The 23,929-nt window shown below is 37.1% G+C and overlaps 1 long non-coding RNA gene across 5 annotated transcripts; it reads right to left on the bottom strand.

The window, feature by feature from the left end:
- Positions 1–15,581: 15,581 nt before the first annotated feature.
- Positions 15,582–23,804, bottom strand: LOC131652928 (uncharacterized). Of its 5 annotated transcripts, XR_009298883.1 has the most exons (6): positions 22,675–23,804; positions 22,494–22,572; positions 18,450–22,375; positions 18,122–18,227; positions 16,922–16,948; positions 15,582–16,745 (listed from the first exon to the last, which is right to left on the bottom strand). It is a non-coding gene; the product is annotated as an uncharacterized LOC131652928 (long non-coding RNA). The 5 variants fall into 5 exon arrangements; XR_009298882.1 differs by having other exon boundaries at positions 18,122–22,375; XR_009298884.1 differs by lacking the exon at positions 18,122–18,227 and having other exon boundaries at positions 15,906–16,745; positions 22,288–22,375.
- Positions 23,805–23,929: the final 125 nt, after the last annotated feature.

Raw genomic sequence — 23,929 nt, forward strand, 5'->3', positions numbered from 1 at the left:
TGACGGAGGCTCTAACGAGGTTGGTTCACAAATCGATTGAGATAGATGAATTTGAGAAGTTTGTTATTAAAAAAAGTTGTAGCGTGGATGTCCTTCAATTTGCGGATGATATTTTGTTGGTAGGAAATGGGTCTTGGAAGCATGTGAAGGCTTTGAAGATTGTTTTCAGAGCTTTTGAACTTGTCTCGAGGCTTGGCGTTAATTTTCACAAAAGTAAGTTGATTGGTATTAATGTTTCGGATAACTTTTTAGAAGTCGCCGCTAGCTTCCTCTCTTGCAAAATTGAAGCTAGTAACTTCACTTTCCTTGGAATACCTATTGGCTTCAATCCTAGGAGTGCTTCTTCTTGAAATCCTCTCTTGAATAAGATGAGAAACCGCTTAGCAGGATGGAAGAATCGCTTTCTTAATCTTAGAGGTAGGATCACTCTTTTAAAGTCCATCTTGGATGAGAAACCGCTTGCGGGCCAAAGTGGTTCATGAATTTACTAAGATCCAAAGCAACTTCTTATGGGGGGAGTGGAGGATAAAAGGAACCATTCCTATAGTTAGGTTCTTAGTGGATAACGCTCCTTTATCTAACTTAAAGTGTATATTTTGTGATTATCTTCCGGAAGATAGGAACCATTCCTTTTTGGGAGGCATGTTGGTTATGGTTAGGTTCTTAGTGGATAACGCTCATTTATCTAACTTAAAGTGTATATTTTGTGATTATCTTCCGGAAGATAGGAACCATTCCTTTTTTAAGTGTGAAACGATTAGAATTTTTTGGAGGGAGGTAGCTTCTTGGGTGGATTTTATGGAACCAAAGGAAGTTATGTGTCTTCCATCTTTTATGGAGTGGATTGAGTTTGGGCGGTAAAAAAGATCAAAGAAGGCAAGTTGGGGGTGTTTTGGTTAGCCACCTTGTGGTTGATTTGGTTGACAAGAAATGGATTTTGTTTTAACAATGAAGTTTAGAATATTAATGATATGGTATGGCACATAAAACTTTTGGTGTGGCGGTGGTCTTCTTTCGGTGATATTACTCATTCCAAGTATAGCTTTTACGATTTTATCAAAGATCCTTGGTCTTTCATGTCATAACTTTATTTGTTTGTAATCTCGTTTTCCGTTTTGGATAGTTGTTGTCCGTTTTTTGTGTATGAAGATTGGAGAACCCTTAGTTCTCCCGTTAATATAATTCCTTGCTTACTAAAAAAAACATCCTCAAAATTTCTTATAATGAGTAAAAGAAGAATAATGATAATAGTTAATATTAATGTCCGGTATGAATTGAAATGGAGTACATGTGAATTTCTTGATTATGATATTTAGAGATGGGAATAGGTCAGGTCGGTCTACAGGGACCTATAGCATAGCCTATTTAAGGCTAGACCAGATCAGGCCTATTTGATAAAAGGCCAGGCTTAGGATTTTTTTAAAAGCCTATTTAATTACATAGGTCAGGCTTAGGCTATTAAAAAAGCGTATGAAGACTTATAGGTCGGTCTATATTTTTATATATATTAAAAATAGTTTAAATAAGTTGGCATATATTTGCATATATATTAGAAAAATGCTAAATAAGTTGGTCTATATATGCATATATATTTAAAAAATGTTAAATAGACCGACCTAAATATTCATATATAGGCCGACTTATAAGGCTTCTAAAGTAATACGAATTAAGTGAAAACCTTAATTAGAAATAGACTTTTAAATAGGCTTTCAGGGCATGGCAGACTTTTAAAAAGGTCAAACCAGACTGGAAAAAAAAACCTATAAAAGGCCTATAATTTATTAAGTATCATTGATACTTAATAAATTAGAATTTTAAAAGAGAATTTTCAAAAAGAAAATATTGGGGTGAAATCCACTTAGGAGGGTTGATACTTAGATATTAGATATTGCAAAATAAAGAACAATTATTCGGATCATACCATCGGTCTATGGTTTCTTTACTTATCAATTTTCGGAACATACAAGTAATGGATAACATGATATTAGGATTCCATTACCATCTTAATTCAGGAAACGCTAGATTGACTCTAACATTGGTGTAAATCAATGTGTGCATATTTCATAACATGTCAAATGAATTCCAAAGAAGTATCTAACATTCTACTTAGGCCACACAAGCACGCCTATGGTGAGTATTCAATTGCATAACACCAAGAGATTACACGAGCACACTAATCGATGACTCGAGTGAGTATCCAAGTGAATTACACCTATATGGATATATAAGAATACATGTGGTGAGTATCCAAGTGCATAACACCTACATGGCTACACAAATACACCAATCGATAACTGAAGTGAGTATCCAAGTGATTTACGCCAACCAAGGATACACAAGCACACCTGTGGTGAGTAACCAAGTGCCTAATGTCTAACATGGCTAGAAAAGTACACCAATCAATAGCTCAAGTGAGTATCCAAGTGAATCACGTCTACATGGTCACACAAGCACACATGTGGTGAATATCCTAATGCATGACACCTACATGGCTACACAAGCACACCAATCGATAAATCAAGTGAGTATCCAAGTGAATTATGCCAACCAAGGCTACACAAGCACACCAATCAATAGCTCGGGTGAGTATCCAAGTGGTTTACCACCTAGTAGCTTAGGCATTCTCCTCCATTCGAGCATAATAAAAAAACTACGTCCGAACTTTCAACCACCAGAAACGGAAAAACGGGGAAAACAAGTGACAGGACATCAAAGTCTCTACTATGTTGTAACTCTCTCTTTTATCTTCCCAATGCAACTAACAACGTCTCATTCTGAATTATAAAGCTCAATCTGCGTTCAGATTAGTAATACGAAAAATCTCAGCTTTAAAGGCTCGCTTAGCCACTCCCAACGAGATCCAAGATAGACCGTCTAGAACTGAAACTTTTCCCAAAAAATAACTCTTGATTTGCAAGCTCTGGGTCACTTAGAGAGTGAACCCAGAAATTATTTTTATCTCATCCATGAAGGCTCGCCTAGTGATCCCTGGGTCGCTTAGCGAGCAGACCTAGAAAGTTGAAAAATACCCGTGCATGCAGGCTCTCTTAGCCACCATAATTCTCGTTAAGTGAGGATAGCAGAAAATGCAAAAAAAAGCATTCAAAATGCAACCGAATATATAAATACTACAGACATGGACATTTAAAGAAAAAATTTAGGTTGAGCATGTAATCAATACCAAGCATCATGTTTAAGCAAATAATTCATACAACTGACAAGATTTCAGGCAATATCACCCAAACCCTCCCATGATCATAGGGATGTCAACTTGCCTCCGTTAGCGGGGATCTCCGTGGGGATTCTCCGTTTGGGGCCCCAAAGATGGGGAATTTTCCCCCCGCGGGGATGGGGATGGGGATCAAAGTCTCCCCGAAGGCACTTCGGGGACGGGGGTGGCGTAAATATCCTCCGCCCCGTGGAGTCCCCGCCCCGAATAAAATAGCATAATGTCCTTAATTTATATATAATTTTAAATTATTATGTAAGTTTATTTGACATTTTATATAATTAATCTTATGCACAAATTTAAAATATATATATATATATTGTTAATAAAAGAGTGATATAAATGATTTTTTCATTTTTTTTAGTTTGAAAATTTTGTTCGATATTATAGATTAAATATTGTAAAAACAATATATTTATTGGTTAGTTTTTGAAGCTTTTACTTTAAAATTATATATAAAAAAATCATGTTTATAGATCTCCGCATGAACCGTGGGGATCCATGGGGACCCGCGGGGACGGGGATGGGGGACAAAATACCCTCGAAGCGGGGATCCGAAGTGGGGATGGGGAATAGATTCAATGGCGGGGATTGTGATGGGAATGTCTCCCCCGTCCCCGCCCCGCCCCATTGACATCCCTACATGATCATAAAACCCTAGATTTCTAAAACCCAAGTCCTAACTAGGGAATCACCTTTAGAAACTAAAGATCAGAGTTGGACAGAGGAAGGAACTGATGAAGCACACTTGGAATGGTTAAAGATCATGAAGAATGAGAGATGGGCTTGAAGCCTTCTTCTTTCTCTCTTTTCCACTCTCACGGTTCTCTCTCTCTCTCCCTCTATCGCTTCTCAATTCAGAATTTCAACAAGCAAAGATGTGGAATTAAGAGAAGGACTTGTGTTACACAACTATTTAAGGGTGAAGTTACCATTTTCCCTCAACTTGTTAGTTGGTTATTGTAACCATAAATTCTCAATTATTCAGGGCATTAGTATTACTAATCTCCTAATTAATCATACTAATAATTCGTTAAAGTGTTAATTAGTCGATAGCTGTGTTAAGGTATTACATCCTCCCTTAAATAGAGTTCGTCCTTAAATTCGTAAGGTTTACTTGAAAAAAGATAAGGGTACCATTCTCGTAATTTTTATTCAAGCTCCCAAACAGCTTCGTCTGCGACACCTTCCAAAGAACCTTCATAAGAGGTATCTCCTTGTTTCTCAAGGACTTACTAGCATACTCCACGATGTGGTTGGGTAGTGGTTGAAACAATAGATCTGGTTTCACTTCAACTATATCCAGGAGAGTAGGATGAAAGGAATTTAATACGTACTTTCAAAGTTGAGACACGTGAAATAAATCATGTAACCCGGATAGGGAGGATGGTAACGCCAACTGATATGCTACCTTGCCTACCTGACTCACAATTTGATAAGGTCTCACATACCTCAGCCTAAGCTTGTGCGTCTTGAACTATCCTTTCAACCTCAACCTTGGGGTAACCTTCAAAAACACATGATCTCCTTCTTGGAATTCCAAAGGTCTCCTTCGCTTATCTGCATAACTATTTTGGATATATTGTGCTTTCCTTATCTTATCTAGGATCATCTTGATCTTTTCGATAGTGTCCTAAAATATCTCAAGTCCAAGAAGTCCTTTGTCACCCATTTTGGACCAACATAGCGGTGATCGACACTTCCTCCCATACAATACTTCATACTGAGCCATTTCAATAATGGCATGGTAAATGTTGTTATAGGAAAATTATATCAATGTCAAGTGGTTTTTCAAACTTCCGCCACTCTCTAAGACGCATGACCATAACATATCCTTAATGGTTTGAATCATTCTTTTTGTTTGTCCATCACATTAAGGATGATTAGCAGTATTCAAACTCAAACTTGTTCCCATATCCTTATGGAACGCTCCCCTTAATCTCGAAGTGAACTTTGTATCTCTATCTGATACAATGTTGAATGGTACGCCATGTAATTGTATAATCTATGCCACAAATAACCTTATGAGGTTAATGACCTTGTAAAAAGTCTTAACTAGTAAGAAATGGGCTGACTTTGTCAATTTGTCCATTATTTCCCATAAAAAATCATGTCCATCAAAAGTTCGAGGAAATCCAATAATAAAACCCATATAAATATTACACCACTTCCACACGGGTATCTCCAATGGTTGTAACATGTAACACCCTTCTAAACACCGCGACAATTTTTAATAATTAATCAGAGTAAAAACATATGCACAAGGGTGCCACAATTATTCAAAACAATTAAATCAACTAAGGTCAAAGTCATGCTTTATTAGGAAACGATTCACCAAAACACAATCATGTTTAACACAGCGGAATACGAAACATCATCAAATACAACCAAAATGGGATCATAATCCAACACCAAATAAATTAGATAATTTCATAAAAACTCTATAACTATCGTTCCCCAGTGTTACAGATCAGAGCATGACCGACACGACCCAACATAAACGGATAAACTCTACGAGTCATCCTCACCGAGCACTAATGCCGCTACTCTTCAATCTGAAAATGACAACATGTAAGGGTGAGTCTCATTCTCAATTAGTAAATATTATGCAATTCATAAGCAACAAGCATCATAATATACCGTTCACCCAATTATACATATTCAGATTCACATCCATTATTAATTCACACAATAATAGATTACAACACATACTACAGAAATCCATACAATCATATTATGACAAAATGCATATGACACAACTGACACTATGCATGTGGTACCAATAAACCGTGGTATCAATCCACCTAACCGATCTACGCCTCATCGAGATACGGCCCACCGACACAATTTCCACACAATGGGAAATATGTCCACCAACGATCCAAACCTCACCGGGATCCAACATCAATGCACATGAATGAATGAAACACATATAACATACTTAAAACACACTAAATCACGATGAGCAACTCATCTCAACACCACATCACTGAATAAGTATGTACATGTTTTCAACATCATTCAAATAGTCATGCATCCATCACAATCATAATAACAAATCACACCAATTCATCATCACATCAAACACATTGTCACACCTATCTCATATGCACACAATGTTCAATTCTTATCAAGTCATTAAATCGAGTTTTTAAAGAAATAAGGTCGGATAATACCAATATTCATCGTTCATCATATAAAACATTTAATTACTTGCACAACGCCCAAAACGGCACTAAGAAATGATTCACGGATCAAAAGATACGTTATTTTGAAGTTTGGAAAAATTCACACACAGCAAGGTTCGCTCAGCGGAGCAAGGCAGAAGCGAAACCCTTCCAACCCCCGCTCAGCGGACCTCAAGCGACGTCAAACAGAAGTGAACTACGTTGGGACCTCCGCTCAGCAGACCCCCCTCCGCTCAGCGGACCTGCGATTTCAGCAAACCCCAAGTCTGCGACAGACCCTGCGATTTCACTCCCCTTTCACCCAAAAACGATTCCAGACATCACATACAGGCATACAATCATCATATATTCAATTACACACCACAAAAACATCATTTAACGCATTATTAACCAAATAGTTCACACAATCATCATCAATTCAATCCAAATCAGAACACCCTAACCTAACAATCCCAATGTCTAATTGAATCAAACCATACATCAATCTACCTATCACCTAAGATCACATAAGAGATGCTAAAAGGAAGAGTCCCCCCTTACCTCGATGAATCTCTTGAATGCTCTCCTTCCGGTTTCACGTTCTTGCCTCTTTCTCTTCTCTTCTTTTCACGTGTTCTTCTTTTCTCCCCAAATGGTTCCTTTCTCTCTTATTTTATGAAAATAAAATAAAATAAAAATATCACAACTTAGTAAAAGGCCTAACTAGTTAGCACCCCCCCCCTTTTACTATCACCACACCATAAGCCCAATATCTCATATTCCATCATTTTCCAATTAAATCCAATTTAAAATTCTAAAATTCCAATTATTTAATTTAAATCCAAATTAAATTAATAAACTGAAATTATGGGGTGTTACAACTCTCCCCCACTAAAAGAGTTTTCGTCCTCGAAAACATACCTTAGACGAAAAGTTTCGGGTAAGAGTCCTTCATCTGGCTCTCTAACTCCCATGTAACATTTCCACCGGCTGGTCCTCCCCAAACCACTTTCACCGTTGCTATATCTTTACCTCGCAACTGCTTCACTTTACGATCTTCAATCCTCATAGGTAACGTCTCTACAGTCAGATTATCTCGCACCTGTATATCATCTACCTGAATCTCATGAGACGGATCCGCAATGTATTTCCTCAACTGAGATACGTGGAACACATCATGCAAATTAGCGAGTGCCGGCGGTAAAGCAACCTGATAAGCAACCTTTCCAATCTTCTTAGTAATCTGAAATGGACCAATGAAACGCGGAGTTAACTTCTTCGACTTCAAAGCTCTCCCAATGCCAGTCATCGGAGTAACTCGCATGAATACATGATCTCCTTCCTTAAATTCAATATCCTTCCTTCTTTTGTCATGGTAACTCTTCTGACGACTCTGAGAAGCTCTCATCTTTTCCTGAATCATCTTTATCTTTTCTGTAGTTTATTGCACAATCTCCGGTCCAACCACCGTGTTTTCTCACGATTCGTACCAACACAAAGGAGTTCTACATCTCCTACCATACAATGCTTCAAACGGAGCCATACCAATACTCGAATGATAACTATTGTTGTAGGTAAACTCAACCAAAGGTAAATAACTATCCCAAGCACCACCTTTTTCTATTACACAAGCTCGTAGCAAATCCTCTAACGATTGAATCGTTCTCTCCGTCTGTCTATCTGTCTGCGGATGATAAGCAGAACTCAACCTCAACTTAGTACCTAAGGCTTCCTGCAATCCTGCCCAAAACTTAGAAGTAAATCTCGGATCTCTATCCGACACAATACTAGCCGGAACACCATGCAAACTCACTATCTTCTCAACATACAACTGAGCCAGCTTCTCCATCGGATAATCCATTCTTATTGGAATAAAGTGAGCAGATTTCGTCAACCGATCTACAATAACCCAGATAGAATCACAATTCTTGCTCGTTCTAGGTAAACCAGATACAAAGTCCATAGAAATTCCATCCCACTTCCAATCGGGAACAAACAACGGTTCCATCAATCCAGACGGTTTCTGATGCTCAATTTTCGACTTTTGACAAATTAAGTAAGCATAAACAAACTCAGCAATTTCCCTCTTCATTCCAGGCCACCAAAATAATTTCTTCAAATCATGATACATCTTAGTAGCACCAGGATGAATGCTCAATCCACTCCGGTGTCCTTCTTCCAGAATACTCTTTCTGATCTCAGCAACATCGGGTACACACACTCGGTCTCCAAACCTTATAACACCATTCTCGTCAATTCGGAATTCACCTCCTTGACCTTGGTTAATCAATGTAAACTTGTCTACCAAGCCAACGTCAGATTTCTGTCCGTTTCTAATTTCCTCAAGGATATTATTAGTTAACTTTAACATCCCCAACTTAACGCTATTAGAAGTACTTTCGCATACCAAACTCAAATCTCGGAATTGCTCAATTAAATCTAATTCTCGCACCATTAGCATAGACATATGCAATGACTTCCTGCTCAATGCATCAGCAACAACATTTGTTTTACCAGGATGATAATTCAAACCGAAATCATAGTCCTTCAAAAATTCTAACCATCTTCTCTGTCTCATATTGAGCTCTTTCTGATCGAAGAGATACTTCAGACTCTTATGATCGCTGAATACCTCAAATCGAGAACCATAGAGATAATGTCTCCACAACTTCAACACAAACACAACAGCCGCCAATTCCAAATCATGAGTTGGATAATTCTTTTCATGAATTTTCAACTATCTTGAAGCATAGGCCACTACCTGCTTATCTTGCATCAAAACACCACCTAAACCCATCAGTGAAGCATCACAGTACACATTAAAAGACTTCGCTGGATTAGGCAAAATTAAGATCGGAGCACTTGTCAATCTTTTCTTCAACTCTTGAAAACCTTTTTCACATTCTGAATCCCATACAAATACTTGTCCTTTTCTTGTTAACTTAGTCATTGGTAATGCCAACTTCGAAAATCCTTCAATGAACTTTCTATAGTAACCTGCCAGACCAAGAAAACTACGAATCTCTGAAGCATTCTTCGGCGTCTCCCACTGAGATACAGCTTCTACCTTCATAGGATCCACTGCGATACCGTTCTTCGAAATTACGTGGCCAAGAAAACTTACTTCCTTCAACCAGGATACACATTTAGACAATTTCGCATACAACTTCTTCTCTTTCAATAACTCCAATACCACTCTTAGATGCTCTTCATGTTCTTCATCACTCTTCGAGTAAATTAGAATGTCGTCAATGAACACTACCACGAACTTGTCAAGATACGGGTGAAATATCCTGTTCATATACTCCATGAAAACACCAGGTGCATTAGTAACACCAAATGGCATAACAGAATATTCATAATGTCCATACCTCATTCGGAATGCCGTCTTCTGAATATCTTCCGCCTTCACACGAATTTGGTGATATCCAGACCTCAGATCAATCTTGCTAAACACACAAGCTCCAACCAACTGGTCCATCAAATCATCAATCCTCGGCAAAGGATATCGATTTTTGATTGTCACTTTGTTCAGTTGTCTATAATCAACACACAGCCTCATTGAACCTTCTTTCTTCTTAACTAACAGTACCGGCGCACCCCACGGTGACACACTAGGACGAATAAACTTCTTCTCCAACAATTCTTCTAACTGTTTTTTCAGTTCAGCCAATTCCGATGCCGACATGCGGTACGGTGCCATCGACACAGGACTAGTTCCAGGAATCAATTCTATAGCGAACTCCACTTCTCTTTCAGGTGGCAACTCACTAACATCTTCTGGAAACACTTCTGGATATTCATTCACTACCCGTAGCTCACCAGTATTATCGCCCCCTGTCACCTCCATCGAAGAACACAACATAAATACCACTGCTCCATCATTGACAGCTAAATTCATCTGTTTGACTGACATAGTCAAATCCTCAACACTAACCTCTTCAGGAAAGATAACCGTCTTCGTAAAACAATTGATATGAACTCGATTAAATTGCAACCAGTTCATTCCCAATATGACGTCAAGTCCTTCAAGAGGAAGGCACACTAAGTCCATTCCAAACTTCCTACCAAATATGTCAACAGGACAGTTCAAACAAGCAGAAGAAGTAGTTACTGAACCCGACGCAGGAGTGTCAATAATCATACTTCCATGAATAACAGATATTTCTAATCCCAATCGTTTAGCACAATCCAATGAAATGAACGAATGAGTCGCTCCAGTATCTATAATAGCAACTAAAGGTGTGTCATGGATAAAACACGTACCTTTAATTAGACGATCTTCTGGAGTAGTCTCTGACCCAGACAAGGCAAAGACTTTTCCACCAACCTGATCCTTCTTCGGTTTAGTGCAGTGCGGACTGATGTGACCCTCTTCGCCGCAATTGTAGCAAGTCACAATCTTCATCCTACAATCTGAAGCAATATGACCCGCCTTACCACACTTGAAGCATTTCTTCTCTCCACCCTTGCACTCATTCCTTCTATGCCCAGTCTCTCCACAGTTGTAGCACCTAACGGGAGCACCAGAATCTCCCCCACTAGGCCTCTTCCAATCTCCAGTTCTAGGATTTCCTCTACCATATGGCTTACCTCTATCCATAGGCTTCTTACCTTTCTTGTCAACCAACTCGCGAGAGTGAGATGACTTCAGCTTAAGGTTATCCTCCTCGAAGATCCTACTACAGTCCACCAAATCGACAAATCGTCGAATTCTCTGGTACCTAATTCCTTGCTTGATCTCATCACGAAGACCATTCTCGAACTTGATGCACTTTGAGAATTCACTAGCCTCGTCATTGTTGTAGTGAACGTAGTACTTCGCCAACTCGACAAATTTCGAAGCATACTCTGGTACCGTCATATTACCCTGAGTCAGCTCCAAAAATTCAATCTCTTTCCTGCCTCGAACGTCTTCAGGAAAATACCTCCTCAGAAACTCCCTCTTGAACACAGCCCAGGAGATAGCTACACCATCAGCATCCAATTCAGCCCTGGTAGCCATCCACCAGTCATCAGCTTCTTCGGACAACATATGAGTACCATACCTCACTTTCAGGTTCTCAGCACAATCGATGACTCTGAAAATCCTCTCGATCTCCTTAAGCCATTTCTGAGCACCTTCAGGATCATGTGTGCCCTTGAACAACAGAGGATTGTTCCGCTGGAAACTGTTCAGCTGCCTGTCAGCACCAATACCAGCTCCATTGACATTCCCTCCCAGTACACCAGCAATCATGCCCAGAGCCTCAGCAATTGCATCGTCATTTCTTCCTCCTCTTCCGGCCATTGTTCTGCTAAATATCAAACAATATTCATTAGAACAAGAAGTATCGATAGTGTCAACCTTACACTATTCGCATACGAGGGATTAACTGACACTAAGACTCTGACTCAAACGACCGACTATGCTCTGATACCACTATTGTAACACCCTTCTAAACCCCGCGGCAATTTTTAATAATTAATCAGAGTAAAAACATATGCACAAGGGTGCCACAATTATTCAAAACAATTAAATCAACTAAGGTCAAAGTCATGCTTTATTAGGAAACGATTCACCAAAACACAATCATGTTTAACACAGCGGAATACGAAACATCATCAAATACAACCAAAATGGGATCATAATCCAACACCAAATAAATTAGATAATTTCATAAAAACTCTATAACTATCGTTCCCCAGTGTTACAGATCAGAGCATGACCGACACGACCCAACATAAACGGATAAACTCTACGAGTCATTGTTGAATGCAGTATAGGGCAAGCAACAAAAAAGATTTGGAAATATTGATCCGGGAATTATCGTCCTCAGAGATGGAAAGATGCCATTCAATAGTTTCTACGGTTTCGAGCTTGGGTTTGAATGAGAAAAAAGTAAACAAAGATATAGACAGGAAAAGAATAAACACATTCTTAGAAGAGAAATAACTTATCAGGAATGTAAATATATTCACTCTTCACAAACATACACTTACCAACCCATTATACTCAACCTACGATACTCATCTATGTCATCACGTATCTCTCACATAAGCGTCCATCTCTGGAGCACAAACGAGATCATCTCACAACTAAGGTTATCTCTAACGCAAAGTCACGAGAACATCCGTATTCTCGCGTCGGCGATCTCTCGCGCGCCGCTCAAACACGAAAGCATTAAGAACGGATACCCACAGTGAATGCTAGCTCTAAATCTATCTCTAGAGTTCAGAACCAACAGAATATCATCCTAGATAAAGATTCAAGCAGTTTATCTCTAAAGCAACCCAAATCCCCAGCATAGAGCAAAAATCCAGAACAATATCAACACAGATTTGTAAAGCAAGTTAAACATAACATTATAATCGGTAAATATACATAAGATTCAAGTAAATATACAAACAAACCCAACACAAAAGAAATACACAGAGAATAGAGAAGATAAACCAAACATCTCGCGGGTTGTCAGCTCCGGTTGATGAGAAATCCACCTCCGATCTTCCAAGTGCATGACCCGGTGTTGTTTTCTAAGCTAATCCTAATCTAAGAATGAAAATGATGGAGTTGGAACCAAAAACTCTCCAAAACCATAACCCTAAAATGGTTCAAATGAAAGAATATAAACATAATTTCTGCTACGGCCGCTTAGCGGCCAAATCTCGCTTAGCGGACTACACGTATTACAAAAATATCAAGAACAGTAAACAGGCCTCCGCTTAGCGGCAAGACCCGCCGCTTAGCGGCCAGGGAAATTTGGTTCGCCCCTGGAAAGCGCGCTTACACGCCGCTCAGCGGCGCTCTCTGCACAAAACTTGCTTATTTGATCCAAAATCGCGCAATCGGAGCCGTGCCTTCGACACTTTATTCCTCGAAGCTCCAATAAGCATGAATACCTATAAAAACAAAGGAAAAACTATTAAATGGTATATAAAACATATAAAAACTAAATAATGTGAATATATACACAAAAGTGGGGATTTAATTACAAAATCAGAATGAATAGAATCGATAAGTGCCACAATTATATACTCAAAATAACAACATTTTGGCACTTATCAAACTCTCCCCAACTTAAAACTTTGTTTGTCCTCAAACAATGTCAAATAAATCAAAGAATCAAAAGTAATAAACCAAAGAATCGTGAATCAACAAGTTTTGAAAACCAAAAACAAATGTATGGCTCAATACAAAAACGTATAAACAAAGTAAATACTTACCACTATACTACAACGACAACATGTAAACGAAACTAATCCTAAGTACAAAAATCATGCAAAACATTCTAATCCAATACATGCTCACATCATGAATCACACCTAGCAAAAATTCATCAATGGATGAAGAACACACAAAGGTGAGGAACTTTTAACACTCATCCAACAATCTTACAAACAAAAGATTAAATTATGCATTCATCCAAAAATCACATTGAAGATACAAAAGCAAGAATCACAAGGGCTTTTCAAGGTTGTAATGTGGCTTGGTTAACAAACAAAGGATAAGTCCTAAGGCTAATCAAAACAAAAACTTGCCTAAACCTAAGGGAGTGATCAATCCACCAAAGATTCAAACAACAAAACCTCGATTAAACTTCTTCCATAACCACAAGTTTCTCAAACCAATCACATTACTTATTAGCACAATTATTCGCTCCTCTTTTCTTTTTGTTTTTCAGAACTTTTTCATTTTTTTTCTTTTCTTTTCTTTTCTTTTCTTTTCACTTTTTTTCTTTTTCTTTCTTTTCAACCTCATAGCAACAACCAAATAAGTAGCAACCATTTCTCTCCCCAACTTGAATTCAACCACATCATCATGTGAATACTCCCTACTTTCTAAGGCAAGGTAAAAATTCATACAAAAAATCATGGTTGAGGGTTCAAGAAAACAAAGAATCAATCATCCATGCAAAAATGAGTACTAAACACTCAAAGATAAGCATTTAGCAAAAACAACATGGACATTGACAAAAAGGCTCAAAAGGGTTAACAAATGATCACACACTCACAAGGTGAATTGACTATTTGGTTTTGGTGGTTGTGCTCAAAATGAAACAAAATGCCTTGATCCTTTTCATGCTTCCATAAAATCAACATAAACAAAAGATTAAGCATAATAAAATCCAGTTAAAACAAAGATTGTGGCCTCCAGCATATATGAACAATGGAAAGCTTCCTCACATTTATGGTTTGGGAACTAAAGTGATTCAATCAACAAGCAAGTAATGCAAAAGAATGAATGGTATGGTAATTGTACAAATGAAAAGTTTCCTAAACATGTTATGCTATAGAAAGCGATAAATGAGTACCTTGAATGATATAACTTCAAAAACAATATCCTACCATACATCCGCAAGTCGAAACACTCAAGCTTTAGAAAATCACCTCAAAAATCTTCAAATTACCGACAAAATTTGAGTACAAACAACCAATAAAAGAATTAGAAAAATAAAACTAGTATCTACTACTAAATAGCCTTGGTGAAAGTGGGAAAAAGGAGTGAACCAAGTGGAATGGGAACCCCACTGGTATAGAGCAGAAAAACAAAATTCTGCTATGCTCGCTTAGCGGAGCTTAGCTCGCTAAGCGATGACAGTAAAATTCAGAAAAACCAGAACAAAATAGTTGTTCCAACTCTCTCCACTTCACCTAAATACCTCTTAAACATAAACATAAACAAAATTTACAACCGTTGGGGTGCCTCCCAACAAGCGCTTGTTTTACGTCGTTAGCTCGACGCCTTTATTGTTTCGGTGTTTGGAAAGTAGCCTCCTCTCGTCATGCCATGGTGACGTCTCACCGCACAAGCCTAAAGAAAGTGTCCTAACCAACCACTCAACAAACGTTACGGGTACAAATATATACAATGATTAAACAAACATAAAAACGAAAGTATACAACTATATACACAAACAAACACATATGTACAAGTATGAAACAAATACAATTATTAACATACAAAAAGAGAAAATTGGTGAATGTTGGATTCACAAGTTGAAAAGTGAAGATTTTGAATAACGAACTGGTCCGATCTCAACGTGTTTCACCAACATTCACCAACAAAGTATACTTATATGCAAACATATACAAGTAACTACATGGTGAACATAAACAAGTAAACATGTACAAGTAAATATATACACGTGAAACTATACAATATATACGTTATATACAAAGCTCAAAACCACGAAAACTATTGCGATGCAATCACAACCATCCCCGGCAACGGCGCCATTTTGTTGAATGCAGTATAGGGCAAGCAACAAAAAAGATTTGGAAATATTGATCCGGGAATTATCGTCCTCAGAGATGGAGAGATGCCATTCAATAGTTTCTACGGTTTCGAGCTTGGGTTTGAATGAGAAAAAAGTAAACAAAGATATAGACAGGAAAAGAATAAACACATTCTTAGAAGAGAAATAACTTATCAGGAATGTAAATATATTCACTCTTCACAAACATACACTTACCAACCCATTATACTCAACCTACGATACTCATCTATGTCATCACGTATCTCTCACATAAGCGTCCATCTCTGGAGCACAAACGAGATCATCTCACAACTAAGGTTATCTCTAACGCAAAGTCACGAGAACATCCGTATTCTCGCGTCGGCGATCTCTCGCGCGCCGCTCAAACACGAAAGCATTAAGAACGGATACCCACAGTGAATGCTAGCTCTAAATCTATCTCTAGAGTTCAGAACCAACAGAATATCATCCTAGATAAAGATTCAAGCAGTTTATCTCTAAAGCAACCCAAATCCCCAGCATAGAGCAAAAATCCAGAACAATATCAACACAGATTTGTAAAGCAAGTTAAACATAACATTATAATCGGTAAATATACATAAGATTCAAGTAAATATACAAACAAACCCAACACAAAAGAAATACACAGAGAATAGAGAAGATAAACCAAACATCTCGCGGGTTGTCAGCTCCGGTTGATGAGAAATCCACCTCCGATCTTCCAAGTGCATGACCCGGTGTTGTTTTCTAAGCTAATCCTAATCTAAGAATGAAAATGATGGAGTTGGAACCAAAAACTCTCCAAAACCATAACCCTAAAATGGTTCAAATGAAAGAATATAAACATAATTTCTGCTACGGCCGCTTAGCGGCCAAATCTCGCTTAGCGGACTACACGTATTACAAAAATATCAAGAACAGTAAACAGGCCTCCGCTTAGCGGCAAGACCCGCCGCTTAGCGGCCAGGGAAATTTGGTTCGCCCCTGGAAAGCGCGCTTACACGCCGCTCAGCGGCGCTCTCTGCACAAAACTTGCTTATTTGATCCAAAATCGCGCAATCGGAGCCGTGCCTTCGACACTTTATTCCTCGAAGCTCCAATAAGCATGAATACCTATAAAAACAAAGGAAAAACTATTAAACGGTATATAAAACATATAAAAACTAAATAATGTGAATATATACACAAAAGTGGGGATTTAATTACAAAATCAGAATGAATAGAATCGATAAGTGCCACAATTATATACTCAAAATAACAACATTTTGGCACTTATCAGTCATCCTCACCGAGCACTAATGCCGCTACTCTTCAATCTGAAAATGACAACATGTAAGGGTGAGTCTCATTCTCAATTAGTAAATATTATGCAATTCATAAGCAACAAGCATCATAATATACCGTTCACCCAATTATACATATTCAGATTCACATCCATTATTAATTCACACAATAATAGATTACAACACATACTACAGAAATTCATCCAATCATATTATGACAAAATGCATATGACACAACTGACACTATGCATGTGGTACCAATAAACCGTGGAATCAATCCACCTAACCGATCTACGCCTCATCGAGATACGGCCCACCGACACAATTTCCACACAATGGGAAATATGTCCACCAACGATCCAAACCTCACCGAGATCCAACATTAATGCACATGAATGAATGAAACACATATAACATACTTAAAACACACTAAATCACGATGAGCAACTCATCTCAACACCACATCACCGAATAAGTATGTACATGTTTTCAACATCATTCAAATAGTCATGCATCCATCACAATCATAATAACAAATCACACCAATTCATCATCACATCAAACACATTGTCACACCTATCTCATATGCACACAATGTTCAATTCTTATCAAGTAATTAAATCGAGTTTTTAAAGAAATAAGGTCGGATAATACCAATATTCATCTTTCATCATATAAAACATTTAATTACTTGCACAACGCCCAAAACGGCACTAAGAAATGATTCACGGATCAAAAGATACGTTATTTTGAAGTTTGGAAAAATTCACACACAGCAAGGTTCGCTCAGCGGAGCAAGGCAGAAGCGAAACCCTTCCAACCCCCGCTCAGCGGACCTCAAGCGACGTCAAACAGAAGCGAACTACGTTGGGACCTCCGCTCAGCGGACCCCCCTCCGCTCAGCGGACCTGCGATTTCAACAAACCCCAAGTCTGCGACAGACCCTGCGATTTCACTCCCCTTTCACCCAAAAACGATTCCAGACATCACATACAGGCATACAATCATCATATATTCAATTACACACCACAAAAACATCATTTAACGCATTATTAACCAAATAGTTCACACAATCATCATCAATTCAATCCAAATTAGAACACCCTAACCTAACAATCCCAATGTCTAATTGAATCAAACCATACATCAATCTACCTATCACCTAAGATCACATAAGAGATGCTAAAAGGAAGAGTCCCCCCTTACCTCGATGAATCTCTTGAATGCTCTCCTTCCGGTTTCACGTTCTTGCCTCTTTCTCTTCTCTTCTTTTCACGTGTTCTTCTTTTCTCCCCAAATGGTTCCTTTCTCTCTTATTTTATGAAAATAAAATAAAATAAAAATATCACAACTTAGTAAAAGGCCTAACTAGTTAGCACCCCCCCCCCTTTTACTATCACCACACCATAAGCCCAATATCTCATATTCCATCATTTTCCAATTAAATCCAATTTAAAATTATAAAATTCCAATTATTTAATTTAAATCCAAATTAAATTAATAAACTGAAATTATGGGGTGTTACATAACATACCGCCTGATCTCTAGTTCTCTATCTTCACTTGCTGACAAATAACACATTGTGCCACATACGTCGCAATGTCTTTCTTCATACCAGGCCACCAGAAGTTCTTCTTCAAATCCTGATTCATCTTCGACGAACCAAGGTGAATAGAGAATTGCTCTGATAGGCTTCGTCCAAGATCATTTTTCTTAACTCAGAGTCATTGGGTATGCAAATCCTTTATTTAAAGAGAAGGACTCCATCAGGGGCTCGAACAAAATCAGGAAGGTCTTCGTTGGCTTGTAATTATACATCAGACCATTGGGTCTTACAAATTCTCTCTCTCAAATCACTTTTGATACTTAAGTTACTAATCAACACACATTTCGGGATCCACATAAATAGGAGATCAAGATATCAACATTTCTCCATTAAATCATGCTCTAGTACCATCAATTCAGTGGCGTACATTTCTTTTCTTCTCAAGGCATTAACCAACTTATTAGCCTTTTCTGGATAATACTTCACTCAAAGTCATAGTCCTTAAGATACTCCATCCATCTTCTCTGACACATATTTAGTTCCTTCTGATCTAAGAGATACTACATGCTCTTATGATCACTAAACACCTCTAAGTGAACTCCGTACAAGTAGTGTCGCCACACCTTGAGGGTGAAGACAATAGTATAAAGTTCAAGATAATGGGTAGGATAGCATTCCTCATGACGTCTAAACTGTCAAGATGCATAGGTCGCAACCTGCCCATTTTGCATAAGTACCCCATCCAAGCCCTACTTCATATGGCTGATTTAGATTTGGAATTACTAATAGCGGAACGGTGGTTAAATTCTTCTTTATTTTCCAAAAAACATTGTTCACACTTGGATTCCCATCTAAAAGTAACCTCTTTCCTATTATGTTTCGTTAACGATAATGCCAACTTAGAAAATCCCATAATAAACCTTCGATAGTAACCTGCTAAACTCAAGAAACTCCGGACTGCATATGCATTCTTTAGTCTCTCCAAATTGATTATCGCCTCTAACTTTGATGGATCTACAACTACACCTCCTCCAGATATTACATGACCAAGAAATCTCACTTTGGAAATACAAAACTCACACTTGTTAAACTTTGTAAAAAATTGCTTCTCTCAGAGAACAGATAACACAATCCTCAAATGCTCCATGTGCTCTTTAGGTGTGTAGGATTAGATTAAGATTTTGTCTATAAAGATCACTACAAATTGATCTGTCTAGCAGCGCCGACCAACAACAGGACCTCTCACCTCACGTGAGTTGGTTCCTAAAACGGCCTAAAAAACCTCTATACATGACTAGCCCTCACCCCTAAAAATGTAATATACATACCAGGTCCTCTAAGTCTTGTTACCCTTGTAGGGAGAACACACACACACACCTGTAATTTTTTGAACAGTACAAAAGTATTTGTACTCATGGTCATTGCTCGGTTCCTTATGTCGTGTAAAAACTTCATTCGAGGTAAAGGTGGAGATTATTTTACTCATGGGTGTGATAATGGTTGTGGGTAGAGGGATTGGCCGACCCCGGTTCAAACTTAGTTTTTTAATGATATATATTTTTAATGATTTATTTTATTCTCTTGTGTGTTCGTGGGGATAACTTTCGTGAAGGATAGTGTTTGAACGTGTGATTGTCGATTTGTATGTTGGAGTATAATGTATAAAAAAAATTATAATGTATTAGACTAATAGATGAATTATAATTCATCATTTAGAAATTGCTTTGAAGAAAGTAAACTTTAGATTTTGAATATTTGTTAGTATATGATTATTTGGAAAAAGAAAATATATTATCTAGTAGATAATGAAGTCAAATTGATGTTAGCTCTAAGTTGTAAAATTATTATGTAATGAGTTTGACAATGCTTAGCAAATATAGGATAAAAATATGGTTTGAGGATTTTAATTTAGGACTTTATGTTTAAATGATATTGTGATGTGTTATGTTATTTAATTTTGTAGCTATAATGTTTTTATGAGTCTTGAGTTGAGTAAACAAACATGTTAGGGAGGATTTTGTTTGAAGAAAAGGAACCAAAATACATAATTTTGAGTTCTGGCTATGGCCAGACGTAGTTGTTTCTGCTTTCTATAAGGTAACGCATGTTTTGTGTTACTACAATCTTAGCATTAACTACGGCCAGGCCATAGTTGTTGTTGTTCTTAGTATGAGGTATAACTAAAATTGACATAATTTGAGTTTGGTTGCTCCAATTAAGGTGGGGTCGGATGCATTAGAAAGCTAATGTGTAGACCAATCAAAGGGTAAATGCTTCAAGATGCTTATATGTTTGAATAATGATGTAAATAATGAATAGTTGTATAATGTTGTATATTGTTGTAGGACATGAGTCCAACCTTTTGATAAGATGTTGTTATGAACCAAGTTATCTATGATGAATGATTGTGTGAATACCTTTCGGACGTAAGTCCAGTGTTTCATATAGTACTTGTGAAGGCCTAATGTGTCAATTATGTTGAAGGTTCGATAAGAATCAATGTTTGATTATGTTGAAGGTTCGATAAGAGCAAGTGTTTCATTGTGTTGAAGGTTTGATAAGAACCAGTATTGAATTATGTTGGAAGTTAAATAAGAACCAGTGTATTACTCCCTCCATTTTTTATGAGACGGAGGGAGTATTTATGTTTTAGAGGTTCGGATGGAATTCTTGTTTTTTTATGCATCATATATATCGGAGTAGGTATCTTCTAGTGATAGTGTGTAGTATGACATAACTTGCATATACTATAGGCATTGCATATCTACGGACGTCTGAGAGAGTGTTACAGTACGAACATAGCTCATATCTACTCCTAAATGAAGGGTGTTGTAGTACGTACATAGCTCGCATGTACTTTTAGACGTTACTTGTCTATGAACGTCTAGGAGAGTATTGTAGTGCAGGACGTAGCTCATCTATCCTTCTAATCTATTAGAAATCGATAAAATGAGCTATAAGTTCATTGATAGTACCACATTCGTTGGAGTAGAGGAGATGTGCGTTAGATAAGCATTCATGTGTAAATTTTGTAAAGTCATGAAACTCTGGATAATGTGGTATGATTATGGGTAATGTTGTGTGATTGCGATATTAATTGTGTGTATATTTAAACTATTGGTGTATGTTTATGTTGTGTTTCAATTCACTTATATTATTTTACCACTTAATATTATATGAAATGTATCTCGCCCTTTTCTTTTGTGTCTTCTTCTTCTATATTTTTATTTATGTTCAGATAAATATGAATATCATTTATGAAAGTGAAGATTAGTTTTCTATCAAGAGGATGGAGTAGAGGCTTACTACTTGACCTTTATTTACGTATTATTTTACTTGTCGGTTGGACTTGTCATACGCCGATATGAGATACAACTCTATATAGTGACATATAGGTTAGGTTGTTACCATGTCTCTTTTGTTATAAATTTCATTTCAAAGATTTGTATCCATATAATATTTTTAAAAGATTATTTGTATAACAATTATTGAGTATAATTTATATTATTTTATTTCATGATACTAGTGATAAAAATATGTGCTTTTACAAAGTGATATTTTTAACCTCTCAAAAAGACATTTTTAAACTCGTATTTCATTTTTCAACGAAGATCCACAAAAAATTTTAAATATTTATTTATAAATTTTTTAAGGTTAAGGGTGTCACAATTTGGGTTGTGTTTGGCCAAATTCAATACCTAAACCATATAGAGTATTCTGATTTGGGTGAGAAAAAAATAACTATCTGTTACACTATTGAATCAGTTTAGGGTTTAGGGTTTAGGGTTTAGGGTTTAGGATTTAGGGTTTAGAGTTTAGAGCGTACCATATTCCTCAAGAGGTGCATCATAATCATAACTTGTGGCGATAAAGGGACCACCACCAGTTCTTCCAAAATTTATTCCGCCATGATACTGAAAATAGCAAAATAGAGGGGCTTAATTGAATTTAAAATAAAGGCAAATCCATACACCGACACATTGAAATCAACAAATGTTGAAGTTAGCATGTAGTAGTTGATAAATGATCCACCTTTCTGTATAAAATTTGCAATTGAAAATGCCAAATTCTAAGCAGGTTTATGAGGAACCGGACCTCCAAAGCTCTTAACCTGCAAAGTTAAAAAAGGAATACAAACAATGATTTCTTATATTTTCCTAGAGAAACTTAAGAAATAACAAGGTACTAAATATGAGTTGCAAATTCATTATACCAGCCAATCCAAGCTTCCAAGGCTTTGGAGAGAAATAATCACAATAACACTACAAGCATAAAAAGCATTGTTAATATTAATAATTACTTTGCTAGATGAAGGTTCATGCCCGTTCCAAGAAACGTAAAACAACATCACCTTCAATTGTGGCACTATAACAAACCTTTCCATCCCTTTCAATGGCGACGATTATCCTTCTTTCTGTGGGCCACCATAGTTTTACTTGAATTGCAAAAACAATGTTCCAGAGTTGAACATTTATTCAAATCAATTCAGTTACCCACTCTCTCACCTTAGAGATATTATACCTTTGGAACGAAACATGTATCGAAAATTATACTAACTCAGTAACTTATTCAAGTTTTAGCTAAAATGGAATAGAAAAAGGATTCAAAAAGAGCCTTTCTTCAATGCAAAAACAACAAACTTTACAGTGTCATCTTTCTAATACATTTTTACTCAATCAAACACAAAAAGTCCCCGTACCCCTTTTCTTCTCTTAATTCTCCACCCTCTAGATCACTTTTCATTTCAATTTTTGTTCACCCATTCATATTTACTTCTTGATTTAATTATTATTAGTAGAAAATTTGACAACCAACCCTTTGTCACTTATTTTAGAAAAAAGTTTTAAAAAAAACTAAGTAGACAGTTCCACCGTGTGCATGTAGGGTACGTGAAAACACATAAATTCAAACAATCATGAATACGAAAGCTAAAACCGACTAGAGAGATGGAATCAAAATAAAGATATTAACCTGTGAATTTTTTTTCAACGCGTCTGGTATGCGAATGTTGAACGGTGAGATGTGGTTTTCCTGCAAACAACAAAGGTTGGTCAGCTGTACGGCTGAGGGTGAACACTTTAATGGCAAAAACAGCTGTCGAGATGAATAAAGAAAAGATCTAGGTCGAAGAAGCTCTCTTCGTGATTTTAGGGTTTATGGTTTTAGGTGAAATTTTCTACAATTTCTGAGTTTGAGAGTTTGAGAAGAAGAAATTGAAGTAATGAGTTTATCAGATTTTGATTTTGGAATGATTTGTGTTTAGGGTTTTGGTGAAAAAATTTCAGATTTGCCAAATGAACTTGAGAGGGAAGAGTAAAACGTGAAATTTTCGTTGGTGCGTAAAATGAGAGCGTATTTGTTATTTTAACTTTTATGAAGCCGCCTAATTTTACTTTTCTTTTGTTTTTTAATTTTCAAACGGGAACGACTATTCTTTATTTGTATTTTATTAAAATAATAAAAAGTCA

The sequence above is a fragment of the Vicia villosa genome, linkage group LG2, assembly GCF_029867415.1.
Source record: "Vicia villosa cultivar HV-30 ecotype Madison, WI linkage group LG2, Vvil1.0, whole genome shotgun sequence".
NCBI lineage: Eukaryota > Viridiplantae > Streptophyta > Magnoliopsida > Fabales > Fabaceae > Vicia > Vicia villosa.